The sequence below is a fragment of the Nannospalax galili genome, unplaced genomic scaffold, assembly GCF_000622305.1.
Source record: "Nannospalax galili isolate Female #2095 unplaced genomic scaffold, S.galili_v1.0 scaffold160, whole genome shotgun sequence".
NCBI lineage: Eukaryota > Metazoa > Chordata > Mammalia > Rodentia > Spalacidae > Nannospalax > Nannospalax galili.
The window spans coordinates 1,840,029-1,861,183 of record NW_008346900.1 but is presented as its reverse complement, the minus strand read 5'-3'; the positions used below and the strand labels follow the sequence as shown (position 1 = coordinate 1,861,183).

The following is a 21,155-nucleotide window of genomic DNA, read 5'->3' as shown; positions in this document are numbered from 1 at the left end:
CCAAGCATCCAGGGCGCCGCTTTCTTGCAAAGAGCCGCATGTCAAAGTTCCTGCATCCCAGTTGGACGCGCCCTCCCAGCCCTGCCGGCTGCTGGCTCTGCAGTTTTCCAAATGTGGACGATGCTGCGAGCCGAGAGAAAACTCCAGGCACCCCCGCCAGAGCCTCGCGGCACCAGCACCCACAGCACCCACCTCGCCGGCAGGCACACCCCCACCGCTGCCGATAAGTTTGCAGGGGCCATTCTAGCTGGTGAACGGCTGCGGCGACCAGCCGAGGGACTCACCCAGGAGCCCTGGGCACCCCTCGGGCCGGGCTGCTGGCCGAGGCAGCAGTGGCAGCGGGCGCAGGGTCGTGGCTCCCGGGGACGCTGCAGCAGCAGCAGCGGTAACCACCTCCTCCTGGAGCCAATCGCGAATGCAGGGGTGGGGGCGGACCGGAGCTCCCAAGCGTCCGCACTTGCGGGAGGGGGGGCGCAGAGAGAGAAAGAAGACACCAGGCACCCCGACTCCGCACCCCTGCCCTTCCCCCAGCCCTCCTGCAGCACAGCAGACTTAGCAGCAAGGAGATCTTGAGAGAGAAGGAAGAAGAGGGAGAGGAGAGGGGAGGAGAGAGGGGAGAGGGGAGAGGGGAGGAGGTGAGGAGGCGAGGAGGGAGGGGGGGAGGGAGGGAGGAGAGAGAGAGAGAGAGAGAGAGAGAGAGAGAGAGAGAGAGAGACCGATGCAGAGTTAAGGAGGCAGAGCCCCGATGCACACCTTGCTGGGCCAAAGCTGCAGAAGGCTTCCGCACCTCCAGCCCAGTAAGTACCAGGTAGAGGTCAGGGCGGAACAAAAGGGGAAAGGGGAAGGCCCCCGCGGGTGTGCACGCTCACACATGCACACGGCCCCACAGGCCAAGACTCACGCAGTCAGAAGGAGGGGAGGGCAAAGGAGGGGAAAGCCTGACCCAGGGCCTGTGGGGCATGGGGGCCCTCGGATCAGGAGCGATCTCACCTTGGCAGTTCTTATATACTGAGCCAAGCATCCCAAACACGCCGCCCGGCCAAGTGGCCCCCCTCGGGCTGTGCGCCCTGACCATATTTAGTCAAGCAGGGGAAAAAATAGCCTGTCAGCTGGGCCGAGGCTGGCTGGGCAGCCGGGAACAGGGTGGGAGCCCCAGCACCATTGAGCAGTCCTGGGCTGCCCTGTCCCCTCCCAGCCCCTCCCTGACCAGCCTCCCACCGGCTGTCCCTGTCCTGAGCCCCCTTCTATTTTTAGCCAGGCCCAGTGCAGAGGTGTCTCCTCGGCAGTGGGCAGTGGCCTCTCTCTGAGGCCACACCAGCTTACTCCTCACAATGCCCTGGAGAGACCTGAAGCTCCAGGGAGCAGAGAACAGGGCTCACTGAGGGAGCTGGCTGCCTCCTGCCCTTAGTTCTCTAAAGGCCCAGCTGGTCCAGGCCTGCAACCTGTCCAGAGCTTTGCCTTTTTGCTCAGAAGTGGGGTTGGCAGCTGGCAACAGAGCCACTGGCCTTCCTGAGGTTCCCAAGCCAATCCCAGGTAATAACTACAGGTCAACTTGGACTGCAGGCAAGGCCAACTCACTTGCCACCTCTACCAAGGGGATGGGACTGGAAGACCCCAAATCCACAATACTGGGTATGATGGGAGTGCCCCTAGCCTAGCTCCCACCCTGGTTATATAAGTGTGTACCTGGGGACAGATAGCAGCCTGGGATTGGCCAAGTCTTCCTTCAAGCTGTGTGGCACTCAGTCAGGTCTTTCCACCAACATGGGACGATGAAGTGCAATGGTAACAGACTGTGAGGACTTTGGGACCCACTGGTGGAAAACCCGGAGCAGGCCCCACAGGGGCGAATGAGTGCCCCTGCTGCTGAAACCCTGTCCAGAGCATGGGCATCCAGAGGACTCCCGCTGTTCCAGAATCCACTCACAAGCCTTCCTCCCACTGTACCAGGAGAGATGTCCCCCACATCCTGGCCAGTGTGGGGAGCATGCACATCTGCACCTAATCCCAGGGGATACCTGTCAGCAGCCCGCCTATACCCCTTGGCACCCCTCCCCAGATGGTGAGGTGAAAATGCCCCCCAGCTTTACTGCTGGGCTCTTAGTCTCTCTCTACTCCCAGCAAGAGAAGACCCTGCCCCAGACCAGTCTAAAGACACAGGAGAGAGGAGATGAAGCCATGCCACAGTCCCTACATAGGGTGGCTTGACAAGTGTCCTAATTGGGGAGGGTCCCCAATTCCCCCCAAGCTGGGGTGGGTGCAGAGCTGCAGGGTCTCACAGCCTGGGTCTCACACAGGCCATAGGGCTGCCTCTTTCCCAAAGAAGGGCTAGTGAGTGTCCAGTCCTCAAGGTCCCTAAGACACAACCAGATGATAGGCTTCCAGAGAGGAAGGAAGCCATTAGCCCTGGCCTAGGCAGGAATCAGGACAGCTTCTAGCCCCTCAGAGCCTTGCTGTTCACATGTGAGGTGACCAGGTACCTCCTCATGGGGGACAAGAAGAGGCTCAGCTGAGTTCACCGTGTTGCCTCAGGTCCCCTCAAGATTGCACCTGTGGTTAGGCATCTCAGCACTCGGGCTGAAGCAGGAGGATTGCCCAAGAGTTCAAGGCCAGCCAGGTTACATAGCAAGACTCTATCTATAAATAAAGTATACATATTATATAATTATTCAATATTACATATTGTATAATTATGTACATTGTATAATACATTGTATGTACGATGATGTGGGTGATGGGGAGGCCCCCAACACCGTCACCTTCTTACTTATCTTTGGGTCTTACACTATTTCTCGTGCTCAGAGGACTATGAATAAATAAATGACCATGACAATCATCTGACCAATAGAATCACTGATCACTAGACAATAGGGCCAAGGGTGACGCACAGTAGGGCTGAGTGCTCTGGCTGGAACCTTTTTGATGTGGGTTCAGCTTTGAATGAGGCTTGGATCTTATTTGAGGAGGGGCAGGGCAAGTGTCCCTGGTGGGTCAGCTCAGTCAGAGGTAATAAAGACCTCCCTTCCAGGTCCCTGTCAACAGTGGCTATGAAGGGAACCACTCCCCACAGCTGTGTGGGGCTCCTGCAGCAACCACCTCAAATCTGGTAAAACTCCAATCACCCACAAAGGCTGACCCCACCAGAGCCTTGGTGCCGAGAACCCAGTGAGTTCCCAGAGCCAGTGTTTTCCTGGTCTTTTACACCCCAGCAGGGACCAGCCACTGACCCTGGACAAGCCAGCCCTGGCTACCTGCACTCAGGAATAGGAGTCGGATGCCCTTGTCACAGAGACAGCTCTTCTCATTTCTCTCACAAAACCCACTGACATCCAGATGAAGCAGGTGAGTTCCTTGAACCAATCCTATCCTTGTGTGGGACAGGGTGGCCATGAGCACATGACTTATTTCTTCCTTGGGGAATGGGACGGAGGAGACATTGCCCCCAAACAACCCCCGCCTTCCACCTGACCATGCACGAATCTCTTTCATTGCCACCCTGACCACCCCATGCCAGTGAATCCACTGCAGGAAATAGTTGAGCATCTCTTCCAACAATATCTTAATAAGCCACAGCAACTCCTCTCAGAGGCACATGTCTGAAAAGTCCCAGCAAGATTGTTCCCAATACAAACTGGGCACACTGGACGCCTTCGTCTGATGGCCAGGGAGCAACACATGGCATATCCACAGGGTAGAATATTATTTGGCCATAAAAAGGAAGGAAGCTCTGGAATGTGCTACAAACCTTGAAAATATGATGTGGAGTCAAAGAGACTGGACGTGGGGTCACACACTGTGAGTTCAGGAAATACCCAAGACGGACACATCCAGGGACAGAGTAGATCTGCAGTTCCTCAGGGATAGGTGGGAGGGTGATCACCCAGGGAAGCTGGTCTCCTGCAGATGATAAGGTATTCTGAAAGAGGACAAAGGTGACTGTTGCAAAGCATTGTGGGTACTGTAGATGCTGTTGGACGAAACTCTTCTTTATTTTGTTGGGTTTTTTTTTTTTTTATCACTGAACTTTTTTTGGGTTTTTTTTTTTTTTTTTTTTTTTTTTTTTGCTTTCTTTCTGAGACAGGGTCTCATATGGCCTCGGCTGGCTACAAACTCACTGTGTACGTGAGGACGGCCGTAAGTCTGATCTTACTTCTGGGGTCCTGGAATCGCAGGTACACACCACCACTCCTCGCTTGGTTCTTTTCATCTGCTGTGAATTTCTCCTCAATTGAAAAGAAGATAAGCCCAGCCCACCCTCTCTCCCCAGTGACCTCCATACTAAGCTGACTGTCCAGACCTGGACACAGACGCCAGGAACTTTGAGAGCCCTGCTGCTGATTTCTTGGGTGCATGTCCCAAGATGCTGTAAGTGAACTCAGTTTCCTTTATTCAACACTGTGTACTGCTGGAACATCCTGTGAAGTGGACAGACGATCGTCCTCCTCTTCTCAGGAACACTCCGGAATCCATGACCATGTTATACTGAGTAGTCGTTAATCTTCCTTGTTAACTTAATGGGATTTAGAGTCACATGGAAACACGTCCCTGGGTGTGTCTGTGAGGGTGTGAGGACGTTTCCAGAAAGATTTAACTGAGGTGGAGACCCATCCTGAATGTGGGCAGCTCCATCCCTTGGACTGGGGTTCTGTACTGAAGAAAAAGGAGAAATGGAGCTGTGCAGCAGCCTTTATCTCTCGGCTTCCTGACCGCAGATGCAACTCAAACTGCCCTTCTACCACCGCGATGAACTGTACCCTCAAATGATGAGGCAAAACAAACCTTCCTTTCCCTAAATTCCTTATTGTCAGGGATGTGGGCACAGTAATAAGAAAGGTAACTCAGATGCCTTTATGGCAGGAGGGTTCGGGGGGGCTGAGGTGGAGACGGTCCTGGGTCATCTGGGGCCAATGCCCTCACAGGGTCCTTATTGGGGGGAGGACAGTTAGCAATATGGGGAGTACTGGCTTTGTATGGAAGGGCCCAGGAGCAGAGGGTCGTACAGCTCTAGAAGCTGGAGAAGGAGGGGCATGGACTCCCTGCATCCCACAGAAGGACTCAGCCAGCATCAGAGTCCTTCAACTTCCAGCCTGTAAGAAAGTGAACTAAAAATCAAGCACGAAATGTGTGGCCATGTGTTACAGCAGCCACAGGCCGGTCATATCCTGCCTGTGAGTCTCCAGGGACCCTCCCAGTGAGCAGAACCAGAAGCCCCCAAGGACCTGCCCTGAGACTCCCCATGGCCTGTACACATGGAGGCCCCATCTTCCCTGTGCCCTTGGGCTCTGGCCAGCTCCATCCAGCATGCCCCACACTGAGTTCCAGGGAAGCTGGGCAGGGTAGCTGAGGAGAGAAGGGCCTGGGAAGGAGAGGGCACTGGTCAGGGAAGGGAACAAACTTGATGGCAACTTGAGGACACCCAGTCTGCCTCCTGTGGCTATGCCCACATACTGGCTTTCTGTGTTGGTCTGGCCTGGGCCTGGGGGCTGGCTCCATAGGCAGGAAACGACAGACTGGGCCCCATGCAGAAGGCCATGACCCCTCCCTGCCAAGGTCCAGCCCAGGCATCTATGGCTCTGTCCAGGATAGTCACCTGACCACTAAAAGCCAGGAAGTAAAATAGACATTGTGGGGCCACAAACCCTGAGGTACTTCACAGGCTTCTGCTGAAAGTGATGTCCCTGGGTATCCATGCAGCATGCCTGGTCCATTTACTGGACTTCTCACATGAGCACAATGAGTTCCCAACAGGGGGCATTTCCCAGTATCAGCTGACCACTGTCCCGTCATTCACTGTGTACACTCATGTTATGTGGTCACTTGGGGGCTGGGAAGGCTATGCATGCCAGGGCAGCCCATGGAGCAGAGCTACAGATGGAATGCCCATAAGTATGAGGCATCCCCCCTGATACTACAGGAGCCCACAATCCCCATTATACCTGGGAGGCTGCCATGGCAAGACCTGGTGTACCCACATGCACACACACAGACAGCAGAACAAACACACCACACACACACACACACACACACACTCCCTTAGCAGCGGAGGATAAACCTTCCTGGCAGCTTGTAAAAAAAAGGCATATTTCACTGCCACAGTGTCAGCAGAGAGCAGTCTGTCTTCGGTGATGGGCGTCCCATCCAGGATGGTGGCAGCTCAACTGTCAGCAGATGTGGGACACTTCGGGGTGCCCAGACCAAGGGGCAACATGGAGCCTCCTGCCAGACCCGAATTACTCAGCAACTCTGGGTCAGCACCCAGAGCCCAGGACAGACAAGGGACTGCAGGCCGGGCAGAGGACAGGTCTTAGGATCCATGTTGACCCCTGAGGCTGGGGTCAAGAAGTGCTCTGAAGTTACCCCCCAGCTCAGGGGTAAGGCTCAAAATCAGCTTTCCACAAGCAGCTGAATGTCCCCTGTGGAAGACACACTAACACCCTGGAAGAAAACCTAGGCCAGGATTCAAACCCCCTGGAGCCACAATCTGTCCTACTTTGGAGGATGAGATTAGTGCTGGGGGTGAGAAGGGAACCCCTCCTGTGGCCTCTCCCCACCCACAGTCTATCATTTTCCCTGGGGATGGTCAGAGGTGATATTCCGACCTCTGCTTACCACAAGATAACCCTACAGGCAACAAGGGACACAGAGCAAGAAAGGGAAACTAGGTGAGTGCCTTGCCCTGTGTGATCCCCCAGACCATGCTTTCCTGTCTAGACGGATGCCCCACAAGCAAGGACAGAGTGAAAGACAGGCTGACACATGGATGGATGAATGGAAGGCTGAATCAAGGGCCAATTCTGACTGCATTTTAAGAAATTTGCCCCCAGGGTTTGTGAAGTTTCTCCCCGGGAAAGGCTCCACTTTGAAGAACTATACCACACCCTTGGACCTTTTGTACAATAGACAAGCAGCTACTGCAAAGGCCTGAGCCCACTAAGATGGGAGACAGCGCAGCTGCCCCTAACTGCCTTGTCTATGGACCCTGCACCCTCAGGGACTCCATCCCTACAGTGGTCAGTACTCCACTTTCCCAGTCACCAGTCAGCCACCTGGACGGTTTCAGGAGGTTTGGTAGTATGGGGACTGCTCCCTCTGGAGCATGGAGAATAGCTCAGAGTGGAAAGGACTTGGCCTTGAAGTGGTACAGCTGAGGTTTGGGGTGGCCAATTTCAGGAGGGCTTGGGATGCCAATCCCCAGGGACCATGGGTGACTCCTTATGATGACATAGACTCCCTGCCAGGAGTGATCTCACTTTTTCCCCCTCCATCCTGGCTCCTAAGCCAAAGCAATGGCCTCTGTTTCAAGGCATTTTCCAACACGGACATGTTGGCATCTCCCAGCTGACCCCAACTCAGGAGTTCATCTTCCATGACAGCACTGTAGATCAGCCCATCACGCTGAGCCCCTGCTGAGCCCCCTGCTGAGCATCCATGACCTTTAGCCTTCAGGCCCAGCCTGCTCTGCCTTTTCTGTACTTGCCCAGCACAGAGCACCCCCAGTAGACCTACCAGCTCCTGTCTTCTCCCAAGATGTCTCCTTGGTTTTGCCTTTGGGTTTTGATGCAACCCTGGGTGCATCTGGGAGTCCCCCCTCATCTCTTCCAGAAGAGCCAGGCATACCCTCTGAGACACCCTCCGTGTGCTTACCGTATTGTAAGGGTCCAGGGACCCATGGTGACCAGGAAGAAGGGAAGCTGGGGTAGGGGGTGTCTCAGCATGCCCTCTCTGAGCTAAAACATGGTATGGGGAATGAGACAGAGGAAGGAGGGGGAACTGCCTAGGGAAACAAAGACTGGCCCTGCTGTGTATTTCTGGTCTTTCCAGAAGCCTCCTGCCTTAGATACCTTCCTCCATGTGTCTGCCCTTCCCCAGTCCCCTGCTGTCCAGCCTGGTCAGCCCTTTAGGTCCTGGCCACTGGGCAGGTCTTGCATTCTGAGGACCACATTTCCAATAGCTGGCATTCTCAGGAAGAGCCTGATAGCACAGGTTACAACCTCACACCGAACATCAAGGCCAGAGTCCTCTCACTCATCCCCAACATACACAAGGCCTGTCTCTCCCAGTGGGCAAGGCTCCTGGAGTGACCCCAAGGCTGTGTACAGGGTCCCTGTGGCTCCACAAGGAATATTCTGGGCCCAGTCCAGGGTGAGACCCCTGGTGTAGACTCAGAATCCTGGGGCACTCTGGGGTCTGGGTCATTTCACAAACAGGTTAACATGAAGCAGAGATCCAGAGAGCAGGTGGCTGGACAGAACCTCAGCATCCAGCCATCTTCCAGCTCCCATGAGCCTCTGCCTCTTCTTGGACTTATCTTCCATCAGCTTTGCACCAGGAGGAAGTGAGCCCTTGTCCAACTTTGAATACAGCTCTCCAAGGTCCTGAAGACCCTCCCACTTCTGTGAGCCCCCTCCCCCAGGCAGTTCTGGTGGGCACGGGAGGCAGGGCAGGGACACAGGGGAGCATCCTGCAAGATTACCCAGCCTCACCCTGAGCCTGGTCTATCTTCCTGCTGCCGTCTTTTCTTCCTCCTCCCTAGTAGAACTTTCCTCCTCACCTGGAGGAGACCATCAGCATCCTTGAGACTCAGAGTCAGTGGAGCTTTGAAGTCATCTAGTCTACATTTGTTGCTCCCAGTGGGTGAGGTCCACCCAGTAACAAGTGATTTCACCTATGCACAGAGTCAGCAAATGTGCATAGAACACACATTTTAGTCTACATTTGTTGCTCCCAGTGGGTGAGGTCCACCCAGTAACAAGTGATTTCACCTATGCACAGAGTCAGCAAATGTGCATAGAACACACATTTGGGACAAAACACCCTACCAAGTGACCTTGACACCTATGGGCAAATCTAGAGGGTGAAGTTGCACAGACCTTGTCCCCTGACCCCCTTCTTTCCCTGGACCCCACGGAAGAAGGGACCCTGCAGCCCAGAGACCTCCCCAAGGCAAGTTGCAGGTTTCCAAGGCTGCCCTTTTCAAGATGACCATGATGAATCTCCAGCTGGGTCATCAGCCTGGCTAGGAGCTTGTCACCCTGCTCCAGCGCAGACTGTAGGGATGACACACTGGATTCTTAGTGCCTTACCTGGCTTTGGCCTTGGCTTTCTCCTCCCAAAGGGAACTCCGAGTCTGAGCTTTTGTGCTCATTAGTTCTAACTTCCCACGGTTGGGTTAGAGGGCTTCTCCTGGGGCCTCTCCTGGGGAGGGGTCAGTCCCCAGTGGCAAGGTAAAGGAAGCAGCCTCTGTCTCCTGGGCATGTCCTCCAAGGAGCATTAATCCAACAGGCTCTCTGCCACAATTAGCCGTTCCCTCATCTCTGCCCTATAAATATTCATTCTGGAAATGTTATAGAGGTGCTTTTTTAAAAACGCCAAACTCATTTGGATAAGGAACTGAACTGCTGCCAAATGCAGCTGGCAAACTGGGCCCTACGGATGGTGCAGAAGTGGCCACTGATAGCCGCCTCCCCCAGGCCATGCGGTGCTCCCTGGGGATTGTTTCTCTGGGGACGGGTTTTATTTCCCTGCGTGGAAGCACACTTGGGATATGAGCGGGTGGGCACCATCCATGAGAGGGTGAGTCACAGCAGCCCGGAGACCCAGCCTTGCAGGCTAGGGTGCGATGCTGACCACCCCATGTGGCTCACTGCCTGTCTCTGCCTGGAGCTTGCTCCACAGCCAGAGGAGTTTCAGCGATCACTGGCCTCATCCCAACTTGTCATGTCCCCCATCGTGATCTGTGGCTGGTTCAACCAGCCTCAATATGCATAAGGATATGTCCCCAGGGCAGTCTGCCTGGGACTAAGTGGAGGCCACTTGCTCTACCCAGCCTCCTGCCAACTGTGTCTGGATGTCGGAGTCCAGTGGGCGGTGGGATGGGACATTCACCTGGGGGCTCAGGTACAGTGTTGACCACGCTCTGGGGTCCCCGAGGAGGCTCAGCTCTCAGGCACAGGGTTCCCAAGGCCACTTTGCCTCCTCTGTCTCCTCCTCCCAGTCAGGCTTTCATTGAGAAACCCCCTGCCGGGAGGGAGCCATCCACTTAACAAGTGGAGTTCTGTTAAGTCCTGATGAATGGCTTTGCCTTCTCATAAAGCTTCAGAGGAAGTCAAATTCGGGTTCTCAAAACCTTGGAGGTATTCCTCAAATTTATTACGTGCCCTGATAAATTACCGAATCGGAGTCCTCGGGTACCTTCTTGTGGAGGCAGCAGGCCTGTAGTGGTGGTTGTCCCTTCTTTGGGGGACTCCCCTGCTGTGACTCGAGGCGCCCTCCAGAAATTTTCCTGCCAGGAGCTTGGGCTAGGAAAGTGAGATCTCAGGGATGTTCAAGCAGATCAGAGCAGGGGCTCAGTCTGGGGGGCCCTTAGGACAACAAACCCAGGAAAACCCCCACCCAGAGGTGGCCCTCCAGATCCATCTTAATCCAGGGTCTCAGGGCATTTCACTGTTCAGCTCACCAAGAGATGAGGGACTTAATTTCCCAGCTTCCTTTGGAAACCCCAAACTCCCATTCCTGGGGCCCTTGCCCTGTATAATCACTCACATTACTCCTTGACCCAGAAACCATCAAAAGGGATAGGAGGAGGGGTGGGACTGGCCTGACATCCATTCTGTGGACTCTGCCTGGAAGTCTCAGAAGGTCTCAGAAGTGGAGCATAGCCTCTGTCCACAACTACAGAAAACATGGCTCTTTGCGCCTGCAAGGAGCTGAGTTCTGTGACGACCATTGAACTTGGGAGAGGACTGACCTTCCGGAGAGATGGAACCTCAGTCACCACCTTGATTTCAGCCCAGTGGCTCTGATCTGAGGTCTAGCCACCATCCATCAGCCTTCTGGCCATGCAGACTGTGTGGCAATAGGTGGTGATGCTGTTTGGCAATTTCTTAGGGGTACAACTGGTCTCTCTCCTTGTACCCCTCTCATCTTGGTTGGCTCCTGGCTCTGTGCTGATGACATAGCTCACCAAGGGCCTTGGCTCTGCCCCTGCTGGGTGGGGATGTCTCTGGAAGTTGACTGGGGAGTGTAACCTACGGTCATGTGTTTGGTTGTGGGCCCACTGAGGCCTTCCCTGAAGAGGTTTCCAGCATAGCTGACTCCTCCCATCTGTAACCTCTGAGGTGAGGGTCCCCAGGTCCTTCAGTGTTCAATTCCTTAAACTTCAGAATTGACTTCTGTGGGCATCAGCCCACATCTGGCCTGCATCCTGTTCCAGAGACAGCAGAGCTGGGAGTCATAGCCCTTGGCTAACTGATGTGTCCCATTCTATGGCCACTCCTCCTGGCCCCACTAAGGAATCCAGAAACCTTCAAAAGCCATACTTGGAGCCGTGGGACCCCCCAGGCCCTCTGCCCTTCTCCTAACCCTGCCCTTTCCTCCCCCGCCCCAGGATTATACCCCTATGCTCCACTGATCTACCCATACCAAGCCTTGAGGGGAGTGGACTGATCACACTTGGATAACAGCCTCAATGGGGTGACACCCCAGGAATATTGCAAGGGGTGAGGACCAGCACTGCAGTGGGGAGCAGAGGCTCCATGGCAGCGATCAGACTGATACCAACCAGGACTCCCTGCAGCTCCCTCCCTTCTGGCAAGGCTGCTGCCTGCAAGGTCCTCTTTTAAGGTCCTGGCGTGACCTTCGCTGAGGCTGCAGCGCCGACTACACTGAAGCATTCCGCATTCATGGTTACGAGCGATTTTATTGCCCAGTCAGTAAGAACCTTCTGATTATGTCACTGCAGAGGCAGTTGGATGCCAGAAAATCTGCATTTCCTTCCGTCTGCTGCTGACCCCTCCCTCCACCTCCGTGCCACCCCTCCATCTTCTGGTGCTTCCCCAGTACCCTTTGGAGATGCACCCGGGGCCCCCAGGGCTGAAGCCAGAAAGGGCAGAAGGGTCCCATGGTCATTTCAGGCTTTCTCCTCCCTGGGGGAGACTGGGAGCCACCTCCCCGTGGAGCCAGCCCGGGATTCACTGTCCAGGACACTTGTCAGCCTGGGGCCTCCGGCTGCTCGGGCACAGTCGGGGCGGAGGTGGCCTCAGTGTTCAGCCAGGACACTTTGGGAGCTTGACATCAGCGCAGACTCATGCTGTACGCTGGGCACCTGTTGGGTAGATCAAAGAATAGCCTTTTCCAAGGGGCCAAGCTGCCTGTCAGGCCAGGAGTGGAGGCTGTGTGATTCCCCAGTCCTGAGCTGAGTTTCTCACTCGCTTAGATGTAGGGGTGTTCAATGCCCCAACACTGGAGTTGGTTGTGTCTAGTCCTCCAGTTCCACACCTGGGAAAGGAGGGGTTCCCACCCATCCTCTGCACCCTGGTGAGGGAGAGGTGACTAGCTGACCAGCAGTGAGGGTCCAGCTGATAAGGGAACAATGCTTTGAATACATGAGACTCATGACTCGGAGTCCCCCACCCCCTGCCCAAGAAGACCCTCATTCAATTGAATTATGATAAGCCAGCAATTTTTGGATCCTCTAGGGATCCATCTGGCCCTTAGACCAAGAATCATTTCTGGTGAGTCAACTCCAGGCTAACTCAGCTCAGGAGTGGCGAGCAAGGCCCACCTAGAATGAGCTTACCTGGCACAGGGCAGGTGTTGGGTTGAACTTGATCCCTGCCCCCATGGAAGCTGGGAGAGCAGCAAGGACCCCAGTTCTTCCCTTAAGAGCTCACACACCCTAGCCACCTTCCCCTGAGCCTCATTCCACAATCCTCCTTGGGCCTTCTCTCTGGGCTAAAGACAGAAATGAGATAGCTATGGGGTGCCATAAGTGCCTGTCTCTGCTCCCAGGACCACCGCTTTCCAGTCAATACCTACTTTCCAGTACTGCCCACTGTAAACCTGTGAGTTCTGCCTTTCAGCCCTCATCTCTGCCTTCTACAGCTCCCTGCCACCTCCCTCTGCCTTGCTAGCAGATGGGTATGTCTCCTACTCCCCAAGCCCTCCACAGGTGAGTGACACAGGCCCCAAGCCCAGCACCCCTATCCCATCAGGCTTTGTAATTAGCTCATCAAGAAATTAGTCAGAGGCTCCACCTCTGCCCTGATGGCCAATTTGAGTGACCAGCTTCAGCAAGCAGCCAGGCTGGTCACCTTGAACTTCTAGTACCAGGCAGTGTAACCTAAAGAAAGTCCCACACTCCTCTGTCCCTGATCCTAAGCACGTGGCTCTGTAAGGCCCATGAGCCCGTGGCCCTAGCAGGGATAAAGGGTCACCCAGAACACTGACAGAGACCCTGGGCACCTGTTTAAGTCAGGACAGTCAGGAACTGGGGGACAGCGGATTAAAAGCATTGGTATCTGCAGCTGCTGAGGCTGCCACCTAGGGCCTCTCTGATGCCAGGGACAAGGTACAGAGGTGAAGGTCAGTAAACCCCACCCTGGCCAGACACTGATCAAGCAGCAGAAATGTGCATCTCAGGCCTTCCTCCCATCCAGGACTTACAAGAGTATCTAAGGAAGTGTGTCTTCTGTCACAGTGAGCAGCCCTAGGGCCAACGTACTTTCTTTGTAGAGCCATTTGCAATCTACATTCCTAGCAGTACCTAAGGATGCAGCCTCTGCCCCCAGGGCTGACTCCAGCTTCCAGCCATCAGTGGTCACCATTCACCTCCCTCATTTGGAGAGTCAAGCCAGAGACAAAATGAGGACTTTCATGTTCTTCATATTAATGAAGGATTTATCCTGATTTTCCAGGGCCCTGATGTCCAGATGATGACAGGGTTCCCAGGATGGGCATTTTGACTTGGGGTTCCCCTGGGGAACTGTAACTGTAACCCTGGAGGGTGCAGAATCCCATCCTCCTACAGGAAACACTGGTAAATGAACAAACTATGTCCTGTCCAAAGAAAGCATCCCCAGAATGACTTGAGTCAGCACTGAGTTAATCAGATGGGACAGTGTGTAGAGGGCATGGCTCACCCTGGGCACAGGGGGTGTTCCCCTACCTGCTCCCAACTCCTTTCTACACCCCCTGGAGATGAGAGAAAAGGGTGACCAGGAGGGGAAGTGTTGGGGAACCCTGCTGCTAGGGTTGTAGTCCTCCATGTCTGGATAGCTCTAAGGGGCTCGGCGCTATCTGGAAGGACTCCCCTTCTCAGCAGGGGGTCTCCTGCTCTCTGTCTGACTTACCTGGAAAGTGCCGCCAAGCACAGATGCCTGACCTTATTTGGAACATGACCTTTGGCATAGTTACCTGGAGTAAAAACTACCCCCAGGTTTTTTCTATATGATAATTGGGCATTGTCCTATAGCCAGATGATAGGATCCCCCTACCACATGTAAATAAAGCATACTATGAGCACCTATCAGCTGAGGCATTGGCTGCTGCCTCCACACTATATTTTCCCTGACCCCCACTGAGTAAACGGAGCTGTTTCACTGAGTCTGGAGCTGTTTGCATCACTGAACCTGCCTCCCCGAAGGGCTTTCTGGCCATCCTGCTCACTGGCCATCCTGACCCTGTTTGTCGCTTCTGCTCCCTTTGTCCTCGTGGAACTGTGGCCAATGCCCATGAGGGGAGGGAGAGACCCCACAGGGAAGAGCAGAGAGGTCCCCATGTCCCTGAGCCAAGATGAGGGGGACCGGTAAGGGTAAGGTACAGGATAGGGGCCCCCAACACAGCCCTACATGGAGCTGAACCCCAACTGTCTAGACAAGCTCTCACCACAAGTGGGGAAAACAGAACTGGCCAATGGCTGAGAACTGGGGTGTCGTCCCTTGATATAGGGTGAATAAGATGCTCTCTCCAAGTCCAATCCCAGGGTGCCAGCTCTTTGGAAAGATCTGGGGGTCTGAGAGCCTCTAAGACATCAGACCTCCCCAGTCCCTCTGAGCACTGACCAGAGATCACTTGTGGTACAAGTTGTACAGGTTATGACAATTGTTACCATCAGCACCAACCAACATTTATTAAGCACTTGCTGTATGTCAGATCCTTCATATTGGGTGCCACAGCATCTCCAGCAAGCCTGTGAGCTGGTTTTCTTCTTATGCCCAGTGTATGGAGGGAGGGTGGCGTGGAGATTCAAGATCAGTGGACAGCCCCAGTGGGTGGCTTTGATGGGGACAGAATGCCAAGCAACCTGCACCATTCCTAATGGGGTTTTCTGTAGGACCCCAAAGCTGCACCCCCACCAGAGTACAGCTTTCTGCTCCTCCTAGATGCCCTCAAGGCAGATCCTGGGGGCCTCCTTCCAGGGAGTCTGTTGACCAAGGGCTAGACATTGATTGGCTGAAAGGTGAGACCTGAAGCAAACCCACTTGCCTTGCGGGGAAGCAGGGTTTGTAATTGTGTAAATGGCCACCTCCGGCATTACTGCCTCCCAGGAAGCGGAACAGGGGCTTTGATCTGTCCTTAGCTTTAAGGTCAGGCTTGGGGAGGGGCTCTATGGGCACTGGGTGGAAGGACAACAAGGGCAGCATCACCCCAGGGTGCTGTGTCTCCTCATCTACAAAACCAAGTACTGACCATAGGCAGCATGCAGCCTGCTTGAGGGCAGTGCAGGCCAGCTTGAGAAACTTGATTTTATTCTAAAGAGGAGGGGAACTCCTCAGAACTCCTGGAAGAGACCTAGGAACAGAACCGTGGGAGTCTCTGTGGCAGAGCAGGAAGTGACAGAGCTTGAGACAGAGGGTAGCAGAGCTGAGCTAGACCAAGAGGCTGCAGAAAGGATCCCTCACCCAGGCCGAGCCTGCCGAACAGAGGAGCAATGACCTCCCCTCTGCATCTTGGCCTGTCACTTGCCAAAGCCATGTAGGCCTGGGGCAGGCAGTGTCACCCACTCCCCTCAGGTGAGCACAGCAGTACCAAGATTGAAAACAGAATCGTGCCTTCTGTCCCCACATTTAGAGAAACATAGGAACACACATACACACACACACACACACACACACACACACACACACACACACACGAGTGGTCTGGGAATGTAGGAACAACTCTGTGCATGCATCTCAGACTCATTAGGTCTCTGCTGACATTTCTCCAAGAAATAATTAATTTTGATATCGCAAAAGACATGTCCCTGTGGCCAAGGTCACGGAGGGCTGGCTGCGGCCTAGTCGGCCACGGTATCTTATTCTGCCTACCGAGTTGACAAATGGGGTTGGAGAGCCGAGGGAGGCAGAGCTGAAGCCGCTTTTCTTGCAGAAATACCCACTGATGCTGCATCAGCTGCAAACCTGTCCGGCTGCAAGGCCAGGGGACAAACTTGCTAGGTTCTTGGTTCCAAATCCTAAAAGACCCTTGGGGAATAGGGACATGAGATCACTCAGGGTCCCCTCTGAGTGCTCCACATATGTTCCTGCTCTCTGAGCAAAAACCTCTCAGTCCCCAACATGAGCACAGGTGCAGAGCCACAGGGTCCCTGGGAGCTGGAGGTGCTCATCTCTGCTGCAGATGGAGTTAACTCCAGAACCCCACACAGTCTCCAAGAGGTTGCAGTGACGTCATATGTGCAAGGTGCTACAGGGGTCCCTGCTTGCAAGGAGGTTTTAGATTACAAGTTCATGAGACCAGTAAGTGTCCTGGGGTCAGCATCCCAGAGGACCCCAGCCTGGGTCACTTAAATAGCAAGACGGTATCATCTCCAGCTCTAGAAGGCAGATGGCTTTCCACAGATGTTGATCAGCAGGGTTGGTTCATTCTGAGGTAGAAGAACCCACTTTGGGCCTCTACAGTCTCAGGTTGCTGCTGGCCGTCTTTGGGACTCCTGGTGGATGTGTGGAGCCACCACTCCTAGCTCTGCTTCACCCGTGGGGTGTTCTCCCTAAGCACGTCTGTGCCCAATTTTCCATTCCCATAAGGACCACCACATTGGGTAAGGATTGGCCTTCCCCTATCATGACGTCATCTTAACTAATTGCACCACAACCACCCTGTTTCTAAAGAAAGTCACATCCTGAGGTACTGCAGTTAGAACCTTTACACAAAGATTTGGAAGATACAATTCAACCCATGAGGTCAGGACTAGTGTGCCACAGTTACACTTCAGGAAAGACCTGCACACAATGTTAACAGCAGCCCGATTCATAACACCAAGCCCAAGGAGCTGCCAAGATGTCCTTTAGCAGGTGAAGAAACCCAGGCCATAGAAGAGCACTCAGCCATAAAGAGATGAGAACAAAGCCAGGGAGAGACTCCTGGGAGCCTCAGAGCTGCGATGGTTAGTCTCGGTTGTCAAATTGATACGCTGGTAACAAGGAGTCCCAGTTGAGGAAGTGCCTTCTTCACATTGGCCTTGGCTTTGCGGGGCATTTTCTTAATTGTTAGTTGATGTAAGAGGGTCCATCCCACTGAGGGTGGTGCCATCCTTGGGCAGGTAGGCCTGGGCTGTACAAGAAAGGTAGCTGTTGGGGCAGGAAGATGGCTCAGCAGTTAAGAGCACTGGTTGCTCTTGCAGAGGACCCCGGTTCAGTTCCCAGCACCCACATGGTGGCTGACAACCATCCATAACACCAGTTCCAGGGGATTCAACGCCCTCTTCTGACCTACATGGGCATTGCACAGCACAGGTAGACTTACCTACACTCTTACACATGAAATAAAATAATAATAATAAATAAAATACCTTTTTAAAAGGTAGCTGAGCTGGGCATGGTAGCCCATGCATTTAATCTTAGCACTAGAGAAAAGGCAGGCAGATCTTTGTGAGATAAAGGCCAGCCTGGTCTGCATAGTAAGTTCCAGGTGAAGTAGGACTATAGGGAGACTCTGAAGAAAGAAAGAAAGAAAGAAAGAAAGAAAGAAAGAAAGAAAGAAAGAAAGAAAGAAAGAAAGAAAGAAAGAAAGGAAAGAAAGAAAGTAGGTGAGTGGGCCAAAGCAAGTCATTAAGCAGCGTTCCTCCACAGCCTCTGCTTCGGCTCCTGCCTCAAGCTCCAGCCTCAGGTTCCCTCGGTGATGGATTATAATCTGTAAGATAAAATAAACCCTTTCCTCTCCAAGCTGTTTTTCGTCATGGTATTTATCATGACAACAAAGACCAGATTAGAGCAAATGTGCATTCCTAAGTGAAAGGAGCCAGGGAGATAGGCTGCATGCAGCATGACCCCCATTGTGCCAGTCTGGGAACGGGGCTGACGGTAAAGACCAGTAGTGACCAGGGATGTTGCTCAGTGGCAGAGCAGTTCCTTAATGTATACAGTCCTAGGTTTGATCCCCAGGACAGAAAAACATTCAGCTGTCACCATAGGCTACAGGGGCAGAGGACAGAGGATTTTTTTTAGGGTGAGAAAAACTTTGTGTGACACTCTTGGGGTGGACACAACATCTTCCATTTGTCCAAAGCTATCAAAGATATACCAGAAGTGACTTGTGCTGTGACTGCGGATTGGGGGTGTACATTGTGGGGAGGCTGTGGGGTGAGGAGGAGAGCGTGCACAGGAGACTTCCATGCTTTATACACAGCCCTTGTTTACAATTAAAAGTGCTATGAAAATCGTCAACATTTTAGAGTTCGGCAGAGGTATAAACCAGGTCTTCGCATTGTCAGTGCAGCTTTGGGAAATCTAAAATTATTCCAAAAATAAGACCTCTTTTATGACATCCTTCTAACCACAGTCTGCCTGCTGACCCACCTCTCTGACCACCCAGCTTCTGGGGACAGATTCTGGAAGGAGTCACTGTGGAACACCCCTTGCAAGAGGGAAGCCCTGATGTCCCATTGGCAGGTGCATGTGAAGCCTCTCCAGTTGGGCCCTGTCGATATCATTTGACTGAGTTAGGATTTCCAGTCCTCCATTCGAAACCAACCCCCAATGAGCAACATCTGTGGTAACAGGGTTGGCCCAAGGAGAGGAACTCGGGTTCACAGCTATGTCCCCAAGCTCAGACAAGGCTCAGGTAGGAGGGCAGAGGCCTAGATGACCCACTTAACTGAGTATTAGGAAACCCAAGCCTTCAGCTGCTGATCTCCTCACCAGAACTTTGCCAGCAGCATTCCAGGTAGGGGTAGCCAAGGATGCAGACAGGTGACACCCAAGCTCCCTGAAGCTACCCGGGCATCCTAATGGCCTCCCGTGAAGTGGTTCCAAATGAGCGCCGTCCCTAACGGACCATGGACTTCTGTCTCAGCTTCAGCGGCTTTAGAAGGGAGCCAGGGTGGCTGGTCACCCTGAGGTCCTTGCTCTGGTTACAAGGATGCGGGAACTCTCTGCTCCCGTAGATTGGGCTTAGATATAGACACCTGGCAGGTCAGGGCTGTGTCTAGTCCTAGGGACAACGGCCAGGGCAGCAGCCAGCTCTGCCCCGTCGTGTATTCCTGCTGCATCTGAGGTTACCGAGGTGACATGAAGCAAACAGAGCGCTCCTGCTAACAGAGGCTTCCTTCTCATGCCCTAGCTCAATTCAGGTTGCAAGTCACCAGATGAAACTTCATTTTTACCCTACATTTCCTGCCCATTTCAGTGTGTAATTGGCTCACACTTCCCCTCAGTGATTTAGCAGGGGATGTTGTATCTTATAAAAAGAATAAATCTAAATAAAACCCAGGGAGCAAAAAGTCTGCGAGCCACACCACCCTCCTGCTTCTTAAAGAATGCTTTTCTGCAGGGAGGACACGTGGAGACTACACCCCACTCCCCTTCCCCGAGACCAGAAGCTGGCAACCTCCCACTGGCAGCTTGAGCTGCTTCAATGCTGTTTTATCACCTGTCTTGGACCTCAGGGTGTGTAGGCTCAGCCGGCTCTGACAAGACCATCCCCAGCACACAAGGAGGACGGTGCTTCTTTTCAACCTGCACACTGGCAAGAAACAAGCACAGAAATCAAGAAGCTGAGCCGTGTGGCATGTGTTTCCTCTGTACCAAGCGTGGCTGCCTGCGTTCCTGGAGCCCTGGTAAGGACCTCCTGGGAAGGCAAGGGCAGCAGTGGTACCTGGGCTCTTCCATTGTCCAGGGTGGGAAGATACTAGTTTTAAAAATCTTTCTTAACAGCTGGGTATGGTGGTGCACGCCTTTAATCCCAGCACTCGGGAGGCAGAGGCAGGCAGATCTCTGTGAGTTCGAGGCCAGCCTGGTCTACATAGTGAGTTCCAGGCCATCTGGGGCTACAGGGAGACCCTGTTTCAAAAAGACCAAAAAAAAAAAAACTTTCTTAAAATCTCCAAAATACTCTTTCATAACTCACTCCATCCAAATTGTAAGAATGTATGGAGAAGGGCCGGAGAGATGGCTCAGAGGTTAAGAGCACTGAGTGCTCTTGCAGAGGACTGGGGTTTGATTCCCAGCACCCACATGGCAACTAACAACCATGTGTAATTCTGGTTCCAGGGGATCTGATGCCTTCTTCTGACCTCCATGGGCATTGCACAACACAGCTGCACTTACCTACATGCAAGCAATACACCCATACAAATTAAATATAAATAAATAAAAATTTAGCCCTCACCTCCCTCTGCTTCTCTGAGCTTGAACGACCCGCAGGCCTCTCCGGGGTATGTCTATAGCGCTCTCAGCGCCTTGACTCCCCCAGCCTCATTCACCCTCCCATCTCCCCAGCCCATCTCTCCTCCTAGCCTGGGTCCTGTCCCATTCCTTGTCTTGGCGCCCCAGACACTAGAGAAACCACCACTGCTTCCTGATCCTTTGCATCCAGACCAACCCAGTTCCTTCTGGGGTCCCCAGGAGCCCTTGGGGCCTGGTCCCGCCATCAGCTCCCTCTGCTTCCCTGGGCTGCACAACCCACCAGCTTCTTTCCTGGATGCCAGGGCTGACCTTTCCTCTTCCTGATCCTTTGCATCCAGACCAACCCAGTTCCTCAGTGCAGTCCCCAGGGGCCCTTGGAGCCTCTTCCCACCCCCATCTGCCTTTGCATCTCTGGGTGGCATGGCCACCAGCTTCCCTAGACCAGCACCTTTCCTGGGCCCTGCTCCCAGGCCAGTTCAACCCTCAAATTCCTGAGGATAACATCTTCCTAGAGGAATCCAGACCTTAGGAGAAAGCCTGAGAGCATCTGACCCTCATCTGACTTGGGCCTCTGTGGGAACTCCTGAAGACAAAAGAAATCTGGCCACTCCAATATAAAATCAAAAGAGAGAACCAGAAGCTTAGACGAACCAGCTTTTCATGCCCAAAAAGTAAACCACAAAGACACAAAGTTCACAAAAAGAAGAAAACATAAACTTGAAGGCCTGAGTCTCACACAAGAATCAGAAACTA

General features: G+C 53.4%; 1 long non-coding RNA gene across 1 annotated transcript; it reads left to right on the top strand.

Moving 5' to 3' along the window:
- Nucleotides 1-721: 721 nt before the first annotated feature.
- Nucleotides 722-5,113, top strand: LOC108491325. Its single transcript, XR_001872691.1, has 3 exons — nt 722-797; nt 3,210-3,342; nt 4,082-5,113. It is a non-coding gene; the product is annotated as an uncharacterized LOC108491325 (long non-coding RNA).
- Nucleotides 5,114-21,155: the final 16,042 nt, after the last annotated feature.